General features: G+C 47.4%; 2 long non-coding RNA genes across 3 annotated transcripts in view; one reads left to right on the top strand and one right to left on the bottom strand.

Annotated features, from left to right (window-relative positions):
* The window catches only part of LOC140698239 (uncharacterized), a 102563-nt gene that overhangs the window by 20469 nt on the left and 58475 nt on the right, over window positions 1-23619 (bottom strand). The window contains exons 2-4 of the long non-coding RNA XR_012075875.1: window positions 19674-19858; window positions 14122-14191; window positions 10109-10208 (exon numbers count right to left, since the gene is read on the bottom strand). This is a non-coding gene — a long non-coding RNA (uncharacterized lncRNA). The remainder of the gene's footprint in view (window positions 1-10108; window positions 10209-14121; window positions 14192-19673; window positions 19859-23619) is intronic.
* Window positions 4399-8804, top strand: LOC140698509 (uncharacterized). Of its 2 annotated transcripts, XR_012076318.1 has the most exons (4): window positions 4399-4509; window positions 4593-4684; window positions 6950-7084; window positions 8389-8804. It is a non-coding gene; the product is annotated as an uncharacterized lncRNA (long non-coding RNA). The 2 variants fall into 2 exon arrangements; XR_012076317.1 differs by having other exon boundaries at window positions 4461-4684.

Raw genomic sequence — 23619 nt, 5'->3', positions numbered from 1 at the left:
ATCTTGCAAATGTCACGGCTGAGTTCTGGGGAGAACAAGACTGGTAACATACGTGCTGAATGCAAAAAATAGATGACGGTGAGTTCTGAAAACCACAAATGGTAAGCAACCTGGATCCTGGGTAAAACTTATGAAAAGAATTGTTTACAGGGAATTTACGAGCACCTATAAAAGGAAGTAGTGATTGCGAGGAGCCAGTACAGAGTCACCCATAATGTGAAGGCATAGTAAGCATTTTTCTCTTTTTGAGAGGACTACTAAGCTCACAGGATTCTGAGCCGGTGCCTGTGGTTCAGGAAGAGAGCACGACTGTGCACTCCATCTCTGACCCTATAAATGAAAAGTTGTAAATTCACGGCCTGTGGTTCCCTGTGTTTGTTTGGCTCCACCCAGCTTTTATGACCCTTTTGGTGCAGTTGCCCACCTTTAAAAAGAGGGAGTGTGACCAATGGTATCCTTGCCCCAGTTGTCCTCTGCCCTCCCACCAGTGGCCGTGTGAACGGCTGTGTCTTCCTGTGGGAGGTGGGGGCGGGTGGGCATTCGCCCTCCTCCCCAGTTGCTCAGGCTTGGCTGGGGGCCTTGCCGTGGTGGATAGGGTGTGAGCCGAAGCTCCCTCGGCCACCTGGGAGCACATCTAGGATAGGGTCTGCTCTTCAGCCTGGATCCTTGAACAAGAAGACACGCAGAGCAAAGCTCCCATTGCTGATATGTAATAGGAACAGAAATGAACCTTTACTGGTACGAGCCACTGATGTTTTGGGGCTGTTTGTTACTACAGCCTAACCTAGAAAAAGTGACTAATAGAAGAGATATCCGATAAGAATCTGGATCTTGCCTTTTTCTTAAAGAATCAGAAGATCTGATGACGCTGGTCCCCAGGGCCCCATGGCAACAAATGGCTGGAGATGATGGGCGGCTCCCCTTTTGGATGGAGACCAGTCACCCCAGCTGCATGGCTTGCTGGCCCTTCTGAGCATCTGACTCAATGCCCCGAGCCACCCATACATAACGAGGGCCACAGAGAGCTGTGAAAGCCAGTCCTGGGCAGTAAGACCCTGTTTCAGGCACTTGTCAAACATTCTACATGGCATCCTCGGCTTCCGACCTCACTCTCACACCCACTGCCTGTGCTGCTCACTCCAGCCTTGTGACTTTTCCAAGCTCCTCAGATGCAGAATGTTCTCTCACAGCACAAACCAGGTGAGACATAAGGCTGACTTGACCCTCGCCTTCCTTTCAAGAGTCATTGCTGGAAGCTGTGACCCCTGTGGTTCACTCACTGCTCAGCTCCAAGAATTATCTGCACACCCTGGAGACCCCATCCACCATCCTTCCAGTCCCCATTGCACCCGCAATCCTCAGCAAGTGCTCCACGGGTGGGTGAGCTCAGGAGGTGATGGAAATGCACAAATTGAGTTCTGCTGCTGTGTGGATGCTGCCGCGTGGAAGCTACCAAGTGCCTGGGAGCAAACCAAGAGTCTCAGAAGCTCTCCTGCTACCGCTTGCTGACCTCTCCTTGTCTTCCTCAGCCTCTCCTAACTGGAGAAGGCCAACTCCACTCATCTGAAATGCAGTTATATGGTCTAAGTATCTCCCCTCTGGACACCTCAGATGCCAAGGCCCTAAACACTTATGTTCTAACATGGCAGACCTGAAATCCCGGGGCCTCCCAAATATCCTCCCTTCAGCTGGACCCCAGTGCCCTTGGCCTATTCATGGGCAATGGTCTGTGGCAGTAATTCATCAGGGTCAGCCATCCCAACAGGGTCACTGCTGGATAATGAGGGAAGGTAGAGTGCAGAGCTCAACAAGGATTCAGAGATGCCACTGCTGGAAACCACGGCCTTTTCCTAGAGCCCAGATGGTACCCACCCCCCTCACCTGGCACAGGGAGGAAGAAAAGTGGAAGCAGCTTCCCAGGCTCCCACTGGCTAGAGCGAGGCCATGTGGTCTGTATTGTCTTGCAGCAGCAGCGAGGCACTGGGATCCTGGACCACCCCGGGACATCTCCGCATATTTGCCTCACCTGGTCTCTAATCTCACGCCCTTGCCAATCCCATTTTATAGGTGGCTGCTAGAAAGAGCCTTATAAAACACACCTCTGATTATGCCATTCTCAGGCTTAGCCCTCTCTTGCCTGCTTCCCGTCGCTTTCAAGATGCAGTTCAAGCTGCTTAGCATAACAAGCAAGTCTGTTCATGATCTGGCCCCACAGGCCTTTCGGCCCTCCCCTACCTCCACTCCCTGCCCGTCCCTGAGTTCACGCCCGCATCAGATGGTTCAGGGCTCCTCAAACCCTCCAGGCTGTGGCACGTCTCCTGGCCTCCCGTATGCTCGGAAATCCTCTTCTGGCTTCTTCTCACAGCCTGTTCCTTCTAGGTGTTGCCTCCCTTGGCAAGCTTCCCCTGACCCCCAGGCTAAATTTGATGCCCATCCCTGTGACAGAGCAGCCCTCATGGTGTGTTACGCCCGTGCCCCACACCCCTGTGGGGGCAGGGCTCCACGTGCCTGCTGTGGTCATTGTCTCTGACATCAAATACCACTTTACTTATATTAAAAATTGCAAAGGGAATCATCCTACCATATCAGCCTCTCTTCCCCCTACCCCACCATCTGCTCCTTATTCTTTTCCCCATCAATCCTTGTGTATTTAGTCAGGAAGACAGTCCTTGAGATGGTTGGTCTGTCATTTGTTCACTCATCAAACATTTACTGGGCCTCTGTGCTGTGGCAAGCACTGTGCTAAGCCACAGGGCATGTGGGGGCTCACATCCTAGTGGAGTGAGGAAGATGGCACACAGCTCACACACTGAACAGCAAGCTAAACAGAGACTCTGTCAGGTGACGGTGGGTGTTGAGCAAAACAAAACAGCACAGGGTGGAGAGTGCTGGGTGGCAGGTGAGTTGCTCTTCCCTTTAGGATCATCTGGGAAAGCCTCTTGGATAAGATGGCAGTTGAACAGAGATCTGAAAGCAGTCGAAAGCCATGCAGATATTTGGGGAAGAGCCTTCCAGGCAGAGGGAACAGCAAGTGCAAAGACCTCGAGTTAGTCAAGGTCACACTGTCATGACAAACAAACCCGAAAACTCTACAATAAAAGTGTAGCACAACGAATGTTTTCTTACTCATGTTTCAGTCCAATGTTATGCTGCTGGTGATGGGCAGTCTTCATTTGGGTCCAGAGACTCAGCGGCCTTCTAGCTTGTGGCTTTCCTGTTTCCAACGGTCTTGAGGCCCTCCCCAGCAAGGGGTGGATGGGGAGTGGAGAAGGTACAGACAGTTCTTAAGACCTGCACCCCTGGTGGAAGTGACAGGGCCACTTCCTGTTACGTTCCATCAGTGAGAACCAGTCTCGAGGCCACCCTGCAATGCCAAGGGTCTACTTGGGCTGCTGCCTCCCAGCCATGAAGCATAGATGTAGACAGTCATTCTGGGGCTGGCTCCCCATCCGTGGCTGTGAGTGGAGATGGTTCTTGGCAGTTCAAGGCAGGTAAGGAGACTGGTGTGGCTGGGACAGAGCGGGCAGAGGGAGCCAGCGGAGCAGACAGCTCAGAGAGGAACTTGGAGGGCAGTGGACAGATGATGGGGGGTCCTGCAAGTCACTCTAGGGACCTTGGGCTTGACTCCATGAAGTGGAAACCCTCTGAGGGCTTGGAGGGAGGCAGTGACAAGAAAAGGCTTATGTTTCAAAGGAGCGCTCTGGCTGCAGTGTGGAGAGCAGACTGCAGGGGCAGCGGGGACACAGGAAGGCAGGAAGTAGGCTGGAGCAGTCACGTAGGGGCAAGGTGACGGTGCCCTGGACGGGGTCAGAGGGCAGGGTCAGTGCACACCCTCCCAGAGAGAGACACAAACAGGGTAGGACTGAGTCCTCTGATCTATCCAAACTCCCGCCTTCTAAGCCAGGGCTGGTAAAGGGTCAGAGAGTATTTTAGGATTCACACGCCAGGTGCTGTCTGTGGCAACTTCCCCTACTCTGGACGCTGCTGTCGTGTGGATGCAGCTGTAAATCAGCTGCAAGCGCATGAACCTGACTCTGTCCCATTAAAGCTTTATTTACAAAAACAGGCAGTCGGCCCACAAAGTGTGTGGACCCTGATAAATCTGCCACAGACGGCGCTGGTCTTCTCTTGTCGCAACTTCCCAGTCCGGGCATTGGTGGCGGTTGCAGCACGCCTGTCTCAGCTTACAGTTCTGTGACAGCCACTCCCGATGAACCGAATTTCTCGTAGTAACACTGCGGCATAAGAATGAATCACGGCTTCCCACTGTCTTTGAGCAAGTTCTCTCCTGACAAAGGAAACAGCTCTTGGCAAGAGCTTTTTATTACAGTACAGGCTCATCAGCTTTTCTTCTATAACTAAATACCTTTATTATGTGTAATTAAGGCAGCAACCGAGAAACGATGCAAATGTGTTCTTAAGAATCTGACTTTGCAGCAGCTGGGAGCTTTGCAATCTTTTAAAAGAGCAGGGTGAAATGGAAGCACACCCAGAGTCAGACAGCCCCAGGTTTTGACCCCGGCTTTCCACATACTAACTGTGATCAAGCAAGATATTTATTGCCAGCTAATCCGTGGTTTCCTTCTTTGCAGGCCGGGCACAATTTTGCCTTACCTCATGGAGAGGCTGTGAGGATGAGGTGAGATGGTGAAGATGAAGTTCATCGCGCAGTACCTGGCAGAAGGTAAACACTCCACAAATGTTCACTGTTTTTGTTATTCTCTAGGAAGATCCTGGAAGGACCCATAACCAATTTCCAGGTGTTTCAGAAAGACACTCCTAAGGCATCTGTGCTGGTCTCTTCCCCTGAGGCTTCCTTGGCCTTAAGTGATACCCATAAAGTTAACTGCGGCAAGAGAGCCAACAGCCATCAGATTAGACCTCTGACTGCCTCTGGTCATCTTGAGAGTTTCTTGGGGAGGCAAAGGCTGCTAGTCGCCCACTTGATAGTTGGGTGGCTATGTGATCAGCTAAAAGATCATATACATCTTAGGCTGTCCTGAAATTAGATGTGGTCAATAAGATGCAAGCAGATATTGTTAACTGCAACTTTCAGGAAGTCTTAAGATGGGCAGACAGTTTATATGCACTCTTTTGCCTTTTGTCCCTTCACTATTCCTCCTACTTCCTGTCTGGAAGTAGACATAATGGCTGGAGCTCCAGCAACCCTGAGGAGGTGTCCTTGTGGATAAATGCACTGAACTACTCAGGATGGCAGAGTAAAAATGAAAGAGGCATGGGTTCATGAACTAAAGCCACCATACCACCCTGGGACTGCCTACCTCCAGATTTCTTTTTTTTTCATTTCTTTTTTTATTTTTGTATTTTGGGGGCAGATAATTAAGTTTTTATTTATTTATTTATTTATTTATTTATTTATTTATTTATTTATTTATTAATTATTTTAATGGAGGTACTGGGGATTGAACCCAGGACCTCGTACATGCTAAGCAAGTATTCTACCACTGAGCTATACCCTCCCCCAGCAGATTTTTTTAATGTAAAAGAAAACTCCGTATTCCTCTTGTCTTCTCTTATATGTAGCAGAACCTAATATCAGCTATGGCTAATTATTCCTGAGCAGCGATTAATTCTAAAAAAAATCTAGGTTTTAATGGCATATACAGTCAGCCCTCTATATCCACAGGTCCTGTATCTATGAATTCAACCAAACTTGGATCAAAATTATTTTTAAAAAAAATTACAGAAAGTCCCAAAAAGCAAAACTTGCACTGCCAACTACTTAGCATCTACACTGTATTTACAACTATTTACATAGCATTTACACTGTATTGGGTATTATAAGCAATCTGGAAGTATTATATAAGAAATCTATAAGTATGTGGAAAGGAAGATGTGTGTAGGCTATATGCAAATACTACACCATTTTATAAAATAAGGAATTAGAGTCTCCATAGATTTTGGTATCCATAGGGGGTCCTTGAACCAATCCCCCTCAGATCTGAGGGACAATTGTGTTTGCTGAAACAGTTTGAGAAAAATCAGTTCAGTTCTTATTTCTCTATCTTGCCTGCAGGGGGCACCTAAGCTTGAAAGTAACATTAGACATCTACTCTGGTCAAATTTTTTTTTTTAAAGTCATCAAACCAATTCATTATTTTCTTTTTTTATGGCTCCTATGTTTCAAAATAAAAAATTTCCCCATTGATTAAGTCCTAAGTGGTTTACTCATCATGACATTTACCAACCATAAAGGACATTTGCTGTTTCGGGGGCTGTCCTCTTTCTATATTTGGGAAATTCTCCTAATAGAATAGAGTCTCTCAAGACCTAATACTGGCAGGTATCTAGCAAGTACCCCTGTCCTCCAGCAGCTGGACACGGAAAGTTTAAGGTTAGCTAACTGGATCCTCTCACCTGAGACTTTGCATCTGCACTGAGTGATACAAAGCAGCCACCATAGTTTGGCAGTCACCCCACTGGGCAACAGATCCTGTGCCGTAGAGGGGTGGTTCCAGCAGGTCAGCGTCTGGTGTCCAGTGGCACCCCCACCAGGCTGCTCCTTTGATGGGAACTTAGCTGAGCATCTCATCGCCCAGCTTTCTCTGGTTACTGCCCGCTTCCATAGCCTGGTCCTCCTGCCTTTCTGTTTTGTCTAGAGCCAGCCGACAAATTTCCAGGGCAGTTATTTTTTGCTCTAGTCAATCAGACTTGGTTTCTGTTCTTCACAACCAAGAATCCTGACTGATGCACACGCTGAGCAATGTGATTGTACCTGTGACACCAGACAGAACTGGTATCAGATCAAGGGACAGTGTTTACACGAACCAGTGCAGCCTTAACTGGGTAAACGTACACTTTCTTTCGAACTCTTCAAAACATTCAGAGTAATTTTCTCCTTTTCTCTATTTCTCCCACTGTGGTTCCCTAAAGACTAGGAACTCCAGCCTGAAAACCACTGACATTATGGTATTTCCTCATTTCACAGATAACAAGTGGAGAGTTGAAGTGACTTGCTCCAGGTATCAGGCTGCAGAAAGAGTTTCCAGGGAGGGTCGCTAGCCCCTCATTCGTGCACTGTGCGTGGACTGTGGCCATGGCCTCTCAAGGAACTCAAAGTCAGGTAGGAAAGATGGGTGATTCAAGCAAATGCAAAATCCCACCCTTCTGGGGAAGAGCTTTGGGAAACCAAAAAGACCCAAATAACATTTAAAAAGGGCAGGTAAAGATATTTAGAAGGAGACATGTAGATGGTAGCCAGGGCAGAGGAATGTGACCCAAGCACGCTGGGTCGAAGCAGACTTGGCAAAGCAGCCAGGAGCCCCGCAGGGAGCAGCCTCTGCTGTGGGCCAGGTGAGAAGGTCTGTCAGAACAGCGTGGGCTCCGCAGGGGAGACCCCCGGACGGGGTTTGCTAGAAGCCTCCTAAGTCAGAGAGCGAACTCAGCAGACGTGCGTCCCGCGCTAAGGCTGTGATCAGAAACATCTGACCTAGCAAAGTAGATTTTTAAGATTATTCACTTTAAAAAATGATTCTTCACTTCGAAGGGAGCAGATGTATCTCCTCCCTCAGCTGCAGGGATTTTGCTCTGCTTATTTATTCTTTCCAACAACATTTTGAGGTGTCATTATTATCTCCATTTCATAGATTAGAAAACAAGGCTCGTATAGACGACGTAACCAGTCAGGCTACAGGCTACAGCTTGTAAAAGGCAGCCCCAGAGCTGGGTGGTTTCATTTTCTGGCTCCGAAGGGCCCAGAGTTCCCTATTCTCCCAGGCCACCTTCCACGGACAGCCTCAAAATAATGACACTCGAAATGCATTCAGAAGGCACTTCTAATTGAAGAGACTCAATTTACAAAGATTAGATTTGCACACAATTCTGAGAACACGTCCATCACACCAAGCATTATGCAACAATATAAGGATAAAGAGCATGGATGCCATACAAAACAGAGGGAAATAATAGAGGAAGTGTGGTTAATTAATGCAGTAAGAACTAAAACAGAAGCAGAAGGAGCAGAAGAACATGCACTCCCGGAAAATGATACAATAAGTGGCTTCGCTAGCAAGACAATTTATGTGTTTGGAGAGATAACAGCAAGAGAGGCAAATGTAAAAACAATTAGTCTTCTAGAAAACACTGATTTGAAAATATTTGACAATGATTGCTTTGTAAGAAGCCTCTTGCAATAAACATCCGTGGAACCCTTGCTTTTAGAGATGTCAAAAAAAAAATAGGTCAGCTTCTCTGGATGGGATGGTGTGATCTCTTCAGGGAAAGGGACCAGCTGGGTATTTTCAAAGGCTCCCTTTAGTTGATGATTCTAAGGCTCCGCTTATGGGCACTTTCTATGACTGTCATTTTTTTTTTAGCTGGTTAACTCAGTGGCTTTATTATTTTTCCCCCCTTCTAAATTCCCCACAGGGCTTTAACTGAATCAGGCCACATTTGGAGTCTTGTGTCGCCTTCTGGGCATCACATTTTAAAAGGGACATTGACCTGCTCTGCCTCCAGAGAATGGAACCAAGACCAATGGGTGGAAGTTGCTCCGAGGGAACACAAGAAAACCCTATCTCCTGCTATCAGAGCCCTGTGACAATGGAGCTGGCGGCTAGTTCAGACAGTTTGCTCCCAGCAATTGGAAATGCTGAAGCAAGGGGTGTTTTAACAGCTGTCAAATTTGCTCTAGAAGAGGTGTTTTTATTCTTTCTTTCTTTTCTTTTTTTGCTACGTTTCTTTTCAATTCCAACACTGTATGATTGATCGATCATGTAACTCCTCAGTCTATTTTGCCAAGTCGATAGCTCCTTTTTTAGTCCTTATCTTGATCCTTAGCCTCTTGTCTTCCCACCAGAGGGGGTGCGGAAGTTGGCAAAAACAATACAGAATGATAGTAGCAGCCAGAGCGTCAAGGTCTTGCTGTCTGTCTGTGCCTCTCTCCCTCCACTGGGGACACCAGGGGGCCTGTGGATGATCCAAGCAGAGGTCTGGACTGACCGGGGAGATGTGTCAGTACTGGCACCTCCAAGTGGTCCTCGGGAAGGTCCACACACAAGAGCCAGGGGAGCTGAGGCTGAGCGAGGCCACTATCCTCTTCTCAGGTCCCCATCTTGGTTGATGGCACCTAGGACCATCCGGACATGCTTTCCCCTCCTCTCTGTATCCCCGCCCCACCCACTGTATTCAGTCCATCACCACATCCTGTCTCCTCTCCATCCAGCTTCACCGCCCCCACACTAATCCACGCGCCACCCTCCTCTGTTGTCTGAACCTGAACCTACGCCACGTGGCTCCCTCCAGCTGATTTTACATACGTTGGAACGCTTCAGGTCACCTGCTACCTGTACTTCTCAGTGGCTTCCCATTGTTGATGGGATTAGGGGTCTTGGCCTCATCCCTGCCCGAGTTGGCACCTGGTGGTCTCCAGCACCAGCCCCAGGCCCGGCTTTTTCAGTCCCAGACACACGACCTTCCTTCCACCCACGTGTCCTCCCACCATGGGTCTCTGTGCCGCTCTCCTTTCTGCCTTGCAGCACTGTTTTTCCCACCTAGTTTGTCCTAGGAAAGGCTAACCCGTCCTGCCCATCCCAGTGATGCTCTCTCAAGGCGGCCTCCCCGACTGTCCTGACCAGACCACACCCCCGGGGCCCACGCTCACAGCACCCACGCCCCTCCTTCCAGTTTCCCCTCCTTGGCAGCTGTCCCTCCCTTTCTGTGATGATTCAGGCCTCTAGTCTCTGGGAGGGCAGGAGCCGTGTCTGTGTGCTCGGCATGGCACCCCCCCAAACAAACGAGGGAGAAGGTGGTGTATGAGGTGCTGTGTGCTCCCAGTGCCTTCCACTGGAACCAGAGGAGGAAGCTATTCTAGACACAGGAGGCACTCGCCAGCCCTTGAGTCCCCTCACCGACCTCTGCAGCCACCAAGTCAGGAAGCCTGGGCTTGGTTAAGCACTGTCCTTACATTTCAGTCTTCTGTGTAATGCAGTTCAGGGAGGGGAGGGTGGCCTAACATTTGAGTTTAGCCACAAGTTCAATCTACTCCTAAAACACTTTCGAGAAAAAAATATTTGAGTTACAAGAAGATACAAGGCCACTGGAGGCTGTAGATATTGCTAAGATTTAGAAATGAAAGGCAATGACCTACCTCCTGTATGCCCCACACTGTTGGTGCCTCTTGGCCTCTGCACTTGGGGTTCCTGCTGTCTGAAAAGCTCTCCTTTGCCACTCATCAAAATCGCAGTCACCTGTCAGAAGCAAGCATGGGACACCTTGAGAAGCCTTCACTGGTCCACCTGAGCAGAGTAGCTTCCTCCTCCTTTGAGCCGTCCAGGCGCCTCCTCCAGACGTCCACCTTGATTACATTCACTGCACTGTATTGCAAGGATTTGCGTCTGTGTGATGTCTCTCTTATGGGGCTGTGATCTCTTTAGAGCAGCGCCCTTGTCTTCATACCCTTGCATCTGCAGTGTCTGTCATAGAACCTACCCGTGTAAATCAGGACTTTTGGTTGTAAGTTATAGAAATCAACTTGATCTCCCCACTTAAGCAAAAAAGGACAAGCCATTTTTGCTTCTCAGCGCATCCCAGCCTGTCCATACGTTCTCCCATTTCTCAGAAACAGGACAATCTTATGGGTGGGCTCTTCACAGGAAAAAAGCCAAGAATGGGCACTAAACACTGGAGAGTAAACCCTGGAGGAGGAAGGAGAGAGGGAAGCAGCGTGAGAAGAGTGGGAGGAGAGGGGCCACGCTGACGATTAGCTGATCTTAGTTTGGGGCCATTATGATGGTTGCAAACTCACCACAGCTTAGGAGTCTCTCCTCCCCGCCTTCCCTCCTCACTCTGCTCTCTTTCCTCAGCTCCATCAACTCATTAAACTCAGGAAACTGAGCGCACCACGCTCACCAGTGCAGACGCTGGGCAGGGGCTGTTATGTGAGCCCTGTGTGTCAGGTCCCAAGAAATTGCCTGCAAAGTTTGAGGATCAGAGGGGTAGACACCTCCTCCCTGCCAGCAGCCTCTCCACTCTTTTCTTAAGTTGTCCTTGCTTTTTAATTGCTCGATTTCTTTTCTTTGTTTTCCTAGTTAAAGGCTAACAAAGAATGAATTGGATATTTCAGCCATGTGTGGTCATCATTAATTTCATGGTCCTCTGCATTTATTAAGTCTTATTTCCTCTCCATAATCTCCTTTCCCCTGATATTTGTAAAAGCACATCTTATTCTCCTTAATTGCTTTGGTTGGTGTGATCTAATTCTGATTTTTCGCCCCTCTTATCTTTCCCCGGGAAGCGTTAACTGATGCAGCATATTCTCATTTAATTCTCTCCCTTCTGCTCCACAAACGGGAGTGGGTTCCTTTCTCTGCAGGGAGAAGTTGCACCAGTTGTCTTTTGCTTCTCCTTTAGGAGAGGTGCTGGGTGGGGCTTTAATTATGGCTGGATCCCCACTTTGCCACCAGCTTCTCCCCTGAAACCACTCAGGTTTCTCTAGTCTTCCATCTGCAGCCAAACAAAGCACTCTTTGCTCTCAACCCCTGGCTGTCTCGCTGCAGAAGCAGAAGGCTGTGTCTGGGGCAAGGATGGAGAGGGAAACTGTGCCGGCAGACGGGCCACCTACTAGCAGCTTGGGGCACTGACTGCTGGAGGAGCTAACGACTGAGAAGATGCAGCACACCGGGGGGGGGGGGGCAGTGGCTGCGGATAACCAAGTGCTCGTTGTCAGTGACAGTGAAATGCCACTCCTGGTCTGCTGAGAGCCAGGGCTAATCGTCTGCCTGACTGCTGTCCTCTCTCCATTCTGACCTGCAGGCACCACAGTGACAGCTTCCCCTGTGTGTTTCCCTTGCTCCTCTCATTTAACATCTATTTCCTTCTGCCTTAACTTGTGGTTAGTCGTGTATGTGTCTTACACATCCAAAACCTAACTCAGCACCTCAGCCCTTTGCAAGCAAACATGCTTTGGATCCCCCATTTCTATTAACATCATTGCCTAAATTCTTCCAGAATGATCTCTGGCCTCCGTCTGCCACCAGTAATGTTTCACCAGTTTGCATCTTTGATGTTTCCCTCCTTCCATTTGCCCTGGACGCCCTTGCTAAAGCTCCCCTGGTGGCACTGCACATGGCGGTGGCCAGCCACACCCAGCCACCCCTCTCTCTGGAGCCACTCTTGGTTTTCCTTCCATTATCTGCATCCCTTCCCCCCACCACCACCCCGAGCTGAAGGGAAGCTAACTCTACCCACTGTCCTAGGAAGGGAACATATGGCTTATGTGATTTCACCCCCTGGCCATTCTCATTGGTTCAGGGTGAGCACATGACCCTGTTCAAACCAATGAGACCAGAGAGGACACCTATGGAGACTTTTGAGACAAAGGCTTCCTTGCTTTTCTGAGAGGGCTTCCTGAAGTGGTCACAGGGGCTGGGGTCATACTTATCACTATGTGGAAGTGCCCACCTGAAAATGAAGCCAACACAGAAGACAGCAGAGGCAAGGGTTGCAGAAAGACAGAGTCCTGGCTTTATTATTGGAGCTCAGGGATCCAGCTGTGCTGGAACCACCCTAGACCTTTGTGGTATCCTGTACCCTACATCCAATCCATAAGCACGTCCCACCAGCACTGCCTTTGAGATCCATCCCACTCCTTGTTTGTCCGCTGCTACCTTCCTGGACCTCCTGCTCAGACCACTGCAATGCCTCCACTCTTGTCCCATGTGCACCATTCTCCACGGAGGTCCTGGTAAAACCGTAGGTCAGATAATACCACTGCTCTGCTCAGAACCCTCTAAGAGCTCTCTCTTCAACTGCAACATCCTTACCTTGACTCACGGGCCCTGCGTGACCCACTTACTCCCCTCTGACCTCATCTCTCACCACTCTCCCCTTAGCTCAGCCCACTCCATCCTCACTGGACTTTGCCTCCCACCTCAGGGCCTTTGCACTTGCTGTTTCTGCTCCCTGGGATGCTCTTCCATCAGATCTCTGCACGGTTTGCTCCCTCTTTCCTTCAAGGCTCTGCTCAACTGCTACCTTTTCTGTTAGGCCATCCCTGACCAGTCCTCCCTCAAATGACGCTTCCTTGTCACTCTGTGTCCCCTTGCCTGATCACCACTGGAAAAAGTACATATATATGTGGCTAATATTATCTGCATCTCCTCATTAGCATGTATATCCTATGAGAAACTTGACTGTTTTGTTTGCTGCTGTATCTCCAATTCTGAGAAGAGCAACTGTCACATAGCAGGGACTCAAGGCGTTGTCAACTTACTGACTGAATGAAGGAATCGATAAATGAACTAATGGCTTCCCTATTTTGAGGAAGGACTTTTCAGTTGGCTTTATACCACTTACAGACAGAATGTCCTAATACAGCATTCATGTAATACTTGCTTTAAAAATGGACAGGTGAATACCTTAGGTGTGGTCAGACTGTGTCATCTTCATATAATAACAATACCTGGCCTGTGGCCGCCCCTTTTGAATCCTAAGTCAGTGTCACATTCGGTGCCCCTTAGATGCTCACGTTGGTTTTGCAAGATAAACGGGGCAAATCTCGCCCTCCCCCACGTGACAGGCAAAGCGCGGTTTGGAGGAGGTAAGCAGCAAAGCAGTGACCAGAGCCCGCATTTCCTTGTTCCCAGCCACAGCTCTTCTCAGTTTTGCCTTTCTGTCCACAGATCTGCAGCTTCATAGCACGACAGGCATCCACAGCCCTGGGGGAGTGCATTGAGATTCTGGTCCATGTGGTCTCTATTTAGCTAACATTTCCAATTCCCTCTTCTCTGAAAGCCAATAAAACTGAATTTTTCCCACATGAGATCGTGGGCTCTTTGGGAAAAAGAAAAGCAAGCATATGGTCTCAGGAAATCAAATCTGCCTTGTGAGATAAAATTTTTCTCCCTGTAAGTCAGCCCATGTGTACCATTCTGAGCAGCTGCCTTTTACATGTCAGGGGCACGGACGGCAGACGTGTGCTCCTGCTGGAGTGGCCGTAATATACGGCAAAAAATCCTCCGGCAGCCCTTCTCCTCCAGAGCAGCTTTTCCCTCCCCCCAGCTATTCCCCACGGGATGACATTAGCTCCCTTTTTAATTCCTTCCCCCTCGCTGCACACTCTGATGTTACTCACCAACTCCCAGCGGACATGTGGAGACTTACTCAGTTTCACGTGTAATAGATAAAACAGCAGGGGCTTCTAATCGGAAAACGTCTTCCAGGCTGCAAAAGACTGCAGAAAACCACAAAGCTGCCAATATGGTTCAGAGTTTATTAATACGTACTTGGCACACATTTGGCACCGACACTGCCCCCTCCCCCTTGGGGAGGAAGAAGGGATCCCTTACACATTTACAGACACAGCCCACAGCATGAGAAGGTCTAGGATGCAGCCCCCTTTCTGGGGCCCTTCTGCAGAGCTGTTCTTTCTTTTTTTTTTAAACAGCTTTATTAATGCATAATTGATGGAGAAAGGGCTACACATATTTAATGTGTACAATTTGATGAGTTTGGACATATGCAAAGATCCATGACACCACCACCACGACCCAGGTAACAGACACATCCAACACCTTCCAAGGTTTGCCTGTGTCCCTTCGTTGATTTGTTTGTTTTGCCATAAGAACACTTAACAGGATGGTACAGCCATTATGAAAAACAGTATGGAGGTTCCTCAAAAAAACTAAAAATAGAACTACCATATGATCTAGCAATCTCATTTATGGGTTTATATCCAAGGGAAATAAAATCACTAGCTCAAAGAGATATCTGCATCCCTTGTACAAAGCAGCATTACTTACAATAGCAAGACAGGGAAACAGCCTAAATGTCCCTTGATGGATGAACCGTTAAAGAAAATACATAAATCAGCCATAAAAAAGGAGGAAGTCCTGCCATTTGTGGCAACATGGATGGACCTGGAGGGTGTTCTGCTAAGTGAAATAAGTCAGACAGAGAAAGACAAATACTGTACGATCTCACTTAGATGAACAATCTAAAAAAGTTAACCCTGGGGGGAGGGCATAGCTCAAGTGGTAGAGTGCATGCTTAGCATGCATGAGGTCCTGGGTTCAATCCCCAATACCTCCTCTAAAAATAAATAAATACATAAACCTAACTACACACCCGCTCCAAAAAAATAATAAAAACATAAAAAAGCCGAACTCATAGAAGCAGAGAATAGATTAGTGGTTGCCAGGGGCTGGGAGTGGGGGAGATGGGGAGATGCTAGTCAAAGTGTGTGAACTTCTAGTCATAAAAGGAAAACGTTCTGGGGATCTGATGTACAGCATGGTGACTACTGTTAACAATAGTGTATTATATACTTGACAGCTGCAGAGACAGTCGGTCCTGAATGTTCTTAACACACACACACATAAGTATGTGCGGTGACGGAGCTGTTAACTAACTTTACTATGATAATCATTTTGCAACATACCTGTGCATCCAATCACCAGGCTGTGCACCTTGAATTTACACAATGTTACATGTCAAGTGTATCTCAGTAAAGCTGGGGGGAAAGAAAACACGTAACACCGGCTTGACCCTCCTAACAGATGTTGAGGTGCCCAGTACTGTATTGTTAACTAGGCAGCAGATCTCTGGAGCTTATTTATCCCATGTAACTGAAACTTTACAGCCACTGAACAACAGCTCCCCGCCTCCCCTCCCCCCAGCCCCTGGTAACCACACTGTATTCTCTGCGTCCACGAGGTTGGCTATCTCAGAGACCTCCCGTAAGTGGGACCACGCAGTCTTTGTCCTTCTACAACGTAGCAAATTGCCCACCATTATTTATGTTGTCAAAATGGCAGGATCTCCTTCCTTCTAAAGGATAAAAAATATTCCATTTCATGCAACGGACCCTTGGGTTGTGTCCATACATTGGCTGCTGTGAACGATGCACTCCCATGTTCACTGGAGCTGTTTTTTCAAAGGCCCGGAAACGCACAGGCGGAAGACCTCTTTACCCGAGCACGGGGTTAAAGGCGGCTTGGGTCTGCTTTCTAATTAAAACCTCATGTCTACGGTAACCCTGCTCCGACTTGCCTCAAGGTTCATTGTGGTGGTGTTTTAAAAGGCTGCTATCTTTTGGAGCTACTTCCCATAGAGACGTGGGGCCTGGCCCCTCCCCTGGCGTCTGAGCTCTGGGACTCCTTCAGCCGGCTGAGTGCCGGACATGATGCTGTAGGTCTCCTGAGGCTGGGCCCTAGCTGGCCGGGCACTTGGGCCTGCTCCTCTCAGAACGCTGGCTCTCTGGCGGCCCCTCCTTCTCAGAAGGAAGCCCCCGCACTGCTGCATGAAGGGCCGTGGAGGGTACTCTGGACAGTCCCTCAGCCCACCTGTTGCCGGCATCAGGCCTATGAACGAAGTTAGTGTTGGACGTGCCTCATGCAGGCCCAGCGCTCCCAGGGCCCCGCGCCCCTCCTGCCGTTTGGGCCTTCCCAGTGGAGGTGCCAGGGTCCGCAGGACAGGGAAGAGCTTCCCCGCAGGTTCTGCGAGCCTAACAGTGTGGTGGTTATTCTATGCCACTAAGTTTGTGGTGGTTTGTGTGTGTGCCGGGCCCCCTGGCCTCACCTCCCCACACCTGGATCTACAGAGTAGGACTGCAGTAAAGGCTCCTTCCCTGCTGCTTTAAACTCGGCAGAAAGTATGCGCCTTCAAGGCTGGCAGCCCTGAGTTGCTCCTGCTTGGAACAGAGCCTCTTGTGACTTCCTACCGCCTGCCCCTCCTCCGCCTCCCACTCTTCCCTTCCCCTCCCCCCGCCACCACGTCCCATACACACCCCATCCCCAAACACTGTGGCCCCACCTCAGGGCCTCTGCTCACACGTTGCCCTGCCTGGGGCACCACTCCCCAACACACCCTCTCCCTTCCTCACCCCCTCAGGTCTTTACTCAGCCACTTCCTCCGCAAGACCTTTGTGGCCACCTCTCGAAAAGTGCAAACCCCCACCCCTTGCATTGCAAAATGAGCCTGGGGTTCTCCTGGCCTCTTCTCAGGCCCCAAACTCCAGCGGTGGCAGGGCTGCAAAGATAACCGAGGCCCACGCAGGCCTTTCCTCATTTTCTCCCCCATTTTCACCATCTAAATGTTCATATGCTAATTTGTGTGGGGCGGAGGTAATTAGGTTTATTTATTTATTTAATTGATGTACTAGGGATTGAACCCAGGACCCCGTGCATGCGAAGCACGTGGTCTACCACTGAGCTGTACCCTCCTCCTTACGTGTTACTTGTCTATGTTGTACATTGTGTCTCCACTAGAATGTAAGTTCAGTGTGGGCAGGGACACATCCCAGGGCCTGGGAGAGCGCCTGGCACAGGGAAAGTAGGCAGTCAGCAAATATCCACTGAATAAATAAATGAACGCTATGTGACAAAGTGTTGGTTTTGCTATGATCCTTAGAAACAGAATATGTGTCTGTCACAATAAGCATTTGTTAAATGAGTTAGTGGAAACCATGAAGCATGAATGGCCCTTAGAAAGTAGTGTGAATCTCAGCCTGCCCCCAGTCTCCACGCCCAGCATCACTGCCCACTTTCTCTCCTCCGCCAAACAGGAGCACCTCCTCCCCTCACACTGATGCTTGTCCCCATTGAGGCTTCCCTCTTCTTGGGTCCTCAGCCTGGGATGTCCTTTATCGACCTCTTTATGAACTTGCATCGTGTTAGTCTTTTAAGGTCAAGCTCAGCCACCACATCTCCCAGCTGGAGCCTCCTTGACCTCCCGTGAATTCCACCTGAGCCTGTCTGTGGCACTTCTCACAGGCCCTGGGGTCCCTGGATGCCTGTCTCACCTCCCTCCTCAGTCTGAGATCTCTGAGGGGACAGGGACGGCGCAGGCCTAGCTTAACTTTGTAGCCCTACCACCCCTGCATGCTGGCAGCCTCAGATACAGATAGGATATTGGGGGTTTGGGGCTGTGGAGGAGAGGTGTGTTAGCAGCAGAGGTCAGGAGAATCCCAGGCTCAGATTCTGAGACCCACCATAGTAGTGGCAGAATTGACTGACACACCCCTAGTGACGGCAGAAAGCACAGGTCTTAGAATCAGAGAAATGGGTCATTTCCTGGTTAAGTCTCTGCAGAATTCATTTAACTCCTCCAAGCTTTGTTTTTTTAAATCTACAAAAATGCTTATACTACAAGGAAACTGTGTGGATGAAAGAGTATCAGTGCATGACTGGGACATTGGGCTGTACACCAGAAATTGACACATTGTAACTGTCTGTACTTCAGTTAAAAAAAGAATATCATTTTTGAGGGGGGAAAATTGTAAACTGAAACACTGCACAAATGCAGTTTGTATGCAAAGGTGAAGACGTTCGAACCACCAACAGTGTTATTAGCAAGGGTGCAGTTCAGTCTCCTACCAGAAGGTGGCAGCAGCAGGCAGAAACTTTGCCCCAGGGTCTTCTGAAATGAAACCACCCCAGGAGCTGCTGGATTGCCCTGTGGTGATGGTGACCCTTCTCTTTTCTGCCCAGCTCACCTGACCCTGAAGAGATTGCCCTCTCTCCTGGTGTGGGACCTGGCTGTGGTTGAACTAATCCCAGAAAGCTTCCTTTGATGATTTCCCCATGAGTTTTTTTTAAAACATTTTTAAAATAGAACTATAGCTGATTTACAATGCTGTATTAGTTGCCGGTGTACAGCATCGTGATTCAGTTATATATTCTGTTTCATATTCCTTTTCATTACAGGGCCCCATAAGTTTCTGATGGCCACTCGCACCATCCCGGCGCTACCCTGAACTTTCTGGCGTACAGCGTAGGCTTCTCACTGGTGAGTTTATCACACCCTTACCACAACCTTTTGAGCTAAATCGAGCAAGCAGAGGGATTGTCCCGCCCCAGCCTCACCATTTTAGACTTGATGAAACTGAAGCTCACCGAGGCACCTGGACGAGCACACGGCTAGCAAGTAGAAAAGCCAGAACTCGCACTGGGTCCTCCAGCTTGAGTTCCATCACACCACTGCTTCTTTCACTGTCTCCCTTCAGTTGTCCACACAACTGGCATTTACTGGGTTCTTGCTGTTTGTTGGGGAGTTGCACGGACTTCCAGCCACTGTGGACCCTTCTCGGGACTCAGGGCAGCTGGCGTCTCCATCCCGCTCTCCTCCGCTGTATCCCTCTCCCCTGGGCAGCCGCACCACCTTCTGTGTCCTGGTTCGTGCTCCCCAGCCCAGCCACTTTGAAGCACTGTTTCCCTGTGTCCCCTGCGTCACTGCTTCTCTGATCACAGACTCACAGGTCCCCCTGAAGTTCTAGCTCAACTACCCTGAGAAACAAGTAGGGAGAGGAAGGCCACAAAAATAAAAAGCAGAGAAAAGCAATACACATCCTAAAAAGTCTCATCAAGCTTCTTAGTGCTTGCCAGTCTTAAGGCCCCGGCTTTCTTGCTGGACAGCATTCAAAAGCCCTGAGAACCACAAGCTTTCCTGGCTTATGTCTGAGGGCAAAGCTTCTCCGTTTGTCCCCTCCCTTCTTCTCTTAAGTAAGCCCCTCTCTCAGGAACGGAGTGGCAAACAGGAGAGAAATTTGATGTTTATTGAGGCTCTGCCCAGGGCCAGGCGCTGCCCAAGACGCTGGTCACCATCACCTCGTCTGACTCCCCCAGTAAGCTTGAGCATGAAGTGTTTGTCCTCTGTCACAAACGTGGAAGCCGAGCTCACCAACGTGAACTGAGCACCCAGATCAGCATAACCAGTACCTGTTGGCTCGAAGCTCCCCTCTCTGCAGCCACGTGGTTACACAGCTGAGATGGCTGATCATACTCCCTTCTCCTCTGTGAGACGTTTACCCCCCCCCAGGGGACTTCCAGGCCGAGCGACTCTCATTTCAGGTACCCAGGCTTCACACAGCAACCATTTCTGTGGGTTGATTCTCTCTTGCTTGCTGCGTGGGTGGGAAACATAAAAGGCAAAGAAAACTCAGTTTCTGCCCCAGAGGAGGTGACTCCTGGCAGAGGACTTGGCTCTCAGAGACGGAGGTCTCCCACCGTGCACCATGCACTGGTGGCTGAGGCCACCTTTGTCAGAACACCCACTCACTGCCTGGCGGTGAGAATGGCCCAGGCCTGATGCTCATGCTGCTTCTGGTGTGACCACCCAGACCCTGCCAGGCTGAATACCAACAGGACTGGGCTGCAAGCAGACACGGGGTGGACTTTCTCATCATCACTGAAGCCACAGCGTACTCAGTTTCAGTATAAAATGCTACATACCTGCCTCCTTTTCCGCATTTCTCACCTTAACTTGTGGGAAGGTGTAATAAGGGCACAAGTGGAGGTACCGAGGAGGAAATGGATGCTACAGAGGGTGAGGCTGGACTCAGTGAATCCTAAGGGGTACATGAGGTGTGGGAGGCAGAGAGGACTCTGAAGTCTCGGTAGGAAGCAGTGTCCCAGATGCTGGGGAGTGGGCTGCTGACTTGGATGAGGGGGCCAGGCACACCCTAGAACTTCCCAGGGCTCAGGACCCTCAACAGAAATGCAAAAAGGAGACCAGATCGCTTCCCGAGTTTCCTGCTGCTCTAAAATCTGCCAATTCAAGACATTTGGTTGGTGTGAACTGCCGCAGTGTTAACACAACCCGCTTCTCGTGAGGGACAGGAATTGGTCCCAGAGCAAAATCTCTGAGATTTTGCTTCTTATTCGCTTCCCTCTAGTCTAGTTCCCCAGGAGTGTTTGGGTGAGAAGAAGAGGCAGTGATGATAGAGCAGGCGACAGCCCCTGGACGGCAGTGGGGACGGGGAGGGAGAAACTGGAATGAGTCAATGGTGGATTTTCCCTAGCAGCTCACACACACACACACACACACACACACACGTACGTGAAGGCAGGAACTCCACCCACCCTCAGTTCTGGGAGCTTTTACCTAAGTGGGAGGCCCACTTAGAATTAAAAAGAAATCAAATTGAAAAGCAATATATGTTCAATTTAGAAACATTAGAATGGCAAGAGCACCAAGCACAACAGAACCATTGCCATATCCCACCACGCAGAGACCAACACTCTGATGGACATCCTTCCAAAAGACACACACCCAGCACACACTTTTTGACAAACAAAAATGGGATTATATTGTTTATTGTGACCTTCCCCTCCATACTCAGTTTGTCTGTATCATGATTTGCTTAACAAATTTTCTCCTCTCAAATGTTTAAATCATCTCCAATTTTGACTTATTAAAAATGCTATAAGGTATAAATTTTTAGTCAAGTCTTATAAAGTCTTTCATTATTTCCTTAAGATAAAATGATTTTTGTGGACTTGCTAGGTCAACATAAAAATATCTTTGATGCCTCTGATTCACACGGACAAAATGTCCATCAGAAACTCTACACCTGGTCACATTTCTATGGTCCACAGTCAAGAATGTCTGTTTTTACCGTCATCAACCCTGTATATTTTCATTTTTAAAATAAAAGATGAAAAAGGCATCTATGTTAAAATTTATATTTTTGTTTGTTAGTAAATTGACTGCATTTTCATAGGCTTATCGTACATCTGTATTTATTTTTTTTGTGAATTGTCCCTTTTACGACCTTGACCCAATTTAATATCAAGGTGTCTATCTTTTCTTTCTATATTTACATGAAAAATTTAATTTTAAAGATGTTAAACTTTGTTATTTATTTTGTAAATAATTTTCCCGTCTTAGTACTTTGTCTTTTAACATTTTTAGGGCTTTTTATGTACAAAGGTTTTAAATTTTACATAGATTTTATCGATCCCTTTCTTTGTCAATTTCTGCCCTTGAAGTCATGCTGCACACTCAGAATTTAGATGTGAGAGGAGCAGGATTATTGTTTCAAAAAGAACAGAGAACTGCTCTCCACTTGCTGCATGGAAACTTAGGAAAACTATCAGGAAAGCTGAGGCAGGTTACACCACAGCCGTCACCTCACCGTCTGGACCCAGTGTTGAAACGCTGGAGTTGGCAGCTGGCGAGCAGTTAGCCACTTATAAGCAAGGAAATTAGATGCTAACTGTTTCTCAGGATCTGCATATACTTTTGAAAAAACATGTGTCCTAAGCACCCTTTGTTAAAAGTTTCTTATTACAAAATTAATGTGTTCATTATCAAAATTTCTAACTTCGTAGAAGTTGATAAAGTAAAAAGTCAAAGTTTCCTTTCAGCCTGCTCCAAATCTAAGTCCTGAAAGGGAATCACTGTTAAAAGTTTGGTGTGAATCCTCCCAGACCTTTTGTCCATGCATACACTAAGTATTACATATAGTATAATACATTTTTGCTTTTAGGTCTACTTCATTCATTTTAATTGTTACCCAGTATTTCATAATATGAATATACCATAATTTTAGTTGTTTGAAATTTTTTATTATTAAAAAATGCTACAACAGACATCCTTGAACAGATGTTTTGCACATTTATGCAAATATTTGTATAGGATAGATTTCTCGAATTAAAATTACTAGGTCAAAAATATATATATATTTTAAAGTTTGGTGGAAATTGCCAAATTCCACCCCATGGGAGGTATGGCTTTATGCTCCCTCCAACATTACATGAAGTGCCTGTTTCTCCTTACATTCTTGTCAATAATCTAAATCACTATCTTTTTCTAACTTTGACAATCTGATTGTGAAAATAGTGTTTTATGGCTATAATATATATATTTTGTGATATTTGATGTCTTCTCATACATTTATTATTATTTCTTCTATAAACTACTCATTTATATCGTTTGCCCATTTTAAAGACTGAGTTTTATTGGCCTTACTGATTGACAGGAATAATTTATATATTTTTGATATTAGTAATTTATATATATTGCAAATATTTTCTGTCATGTCTTTTCACTTTGTTCATTTTTACATAGTCAATTGTGTCCATCTTTTCTTTATTACTTTTGCATCTTATAGTATATGCAGGCAGGCTTTCTGTACCCAGATAGGAAAGTATTTTTCTATACTATTTTTTAAGCACTATAATCATTTTAACACATAAGATCTTAAAAATTTCTGCCTAATGTCAGAATAGGTAAAATTAAAGTTGTAAAATTTATGACTGTATTTTTACCAGAATTTTATTAGAAGAATATACTTATAAATATAGAATTAGAGGGGAAAAGGCAAGTAATCTATGCTTTACATTTTAACAAATGACATAGACACAATGATTATGAACACAGAATATGTATTTGTTAAAGTTCTATCAAATGATTTGCTTTATCATTAACATTGTTTAGAAAGTGTGATGACCCATTTGTGTGACTACTGAATTTTTCTGTATTAATAGACTAAAACTGTCCTATTGGTTTCATGTAAATATACGAAATAAAGCTTTTGAAAAATTTTTAAAAACAGTTTTAACATTTGAAAGTGTAATTCAACTGAACTTTTTTTGTGGATGAGGTGAGTTAAGGATTTGTCACATGATCATGAGTTTAATAATCTATTGAGGCTTCCTTTTACCCAGTGGTTGAGACCCCATTGCTCTGACTTACTTTTTCATTCCCTGGGCAGCTTTGTGAGAGAGAATATCTGTATTTGTCCCTAAAGTTGAAACAGAAAACAAGCACAGTTTTTAAGATTTTTGCTCACTCTATCCTAACGAATCATAAAGCTGGAAGTTTACTTTGGAGATCAGTCACTGGGTGTCCCGTTTTTCCGCAGTAGGATCTCTCCCGGCC

This window comes from Vicugna pacos, chromosome 9 (assembly GCF_048564905.1).
Source record: "Vicugna pacos chromosome 9, VicPac4, whole genome shotgun sequence".
NCBI classification, from domain to species: domain Eukaryota; kingdom Metazoa; phylum Chordata; class Mammalia; order Artiodactyla; family Camelidae; genus Vicugna; species Vicugna pacos.
Note: the sequence above shows the minus strand (reverse complement) of the source record. Positions and strands in the feature narration are given on the sequence as shown.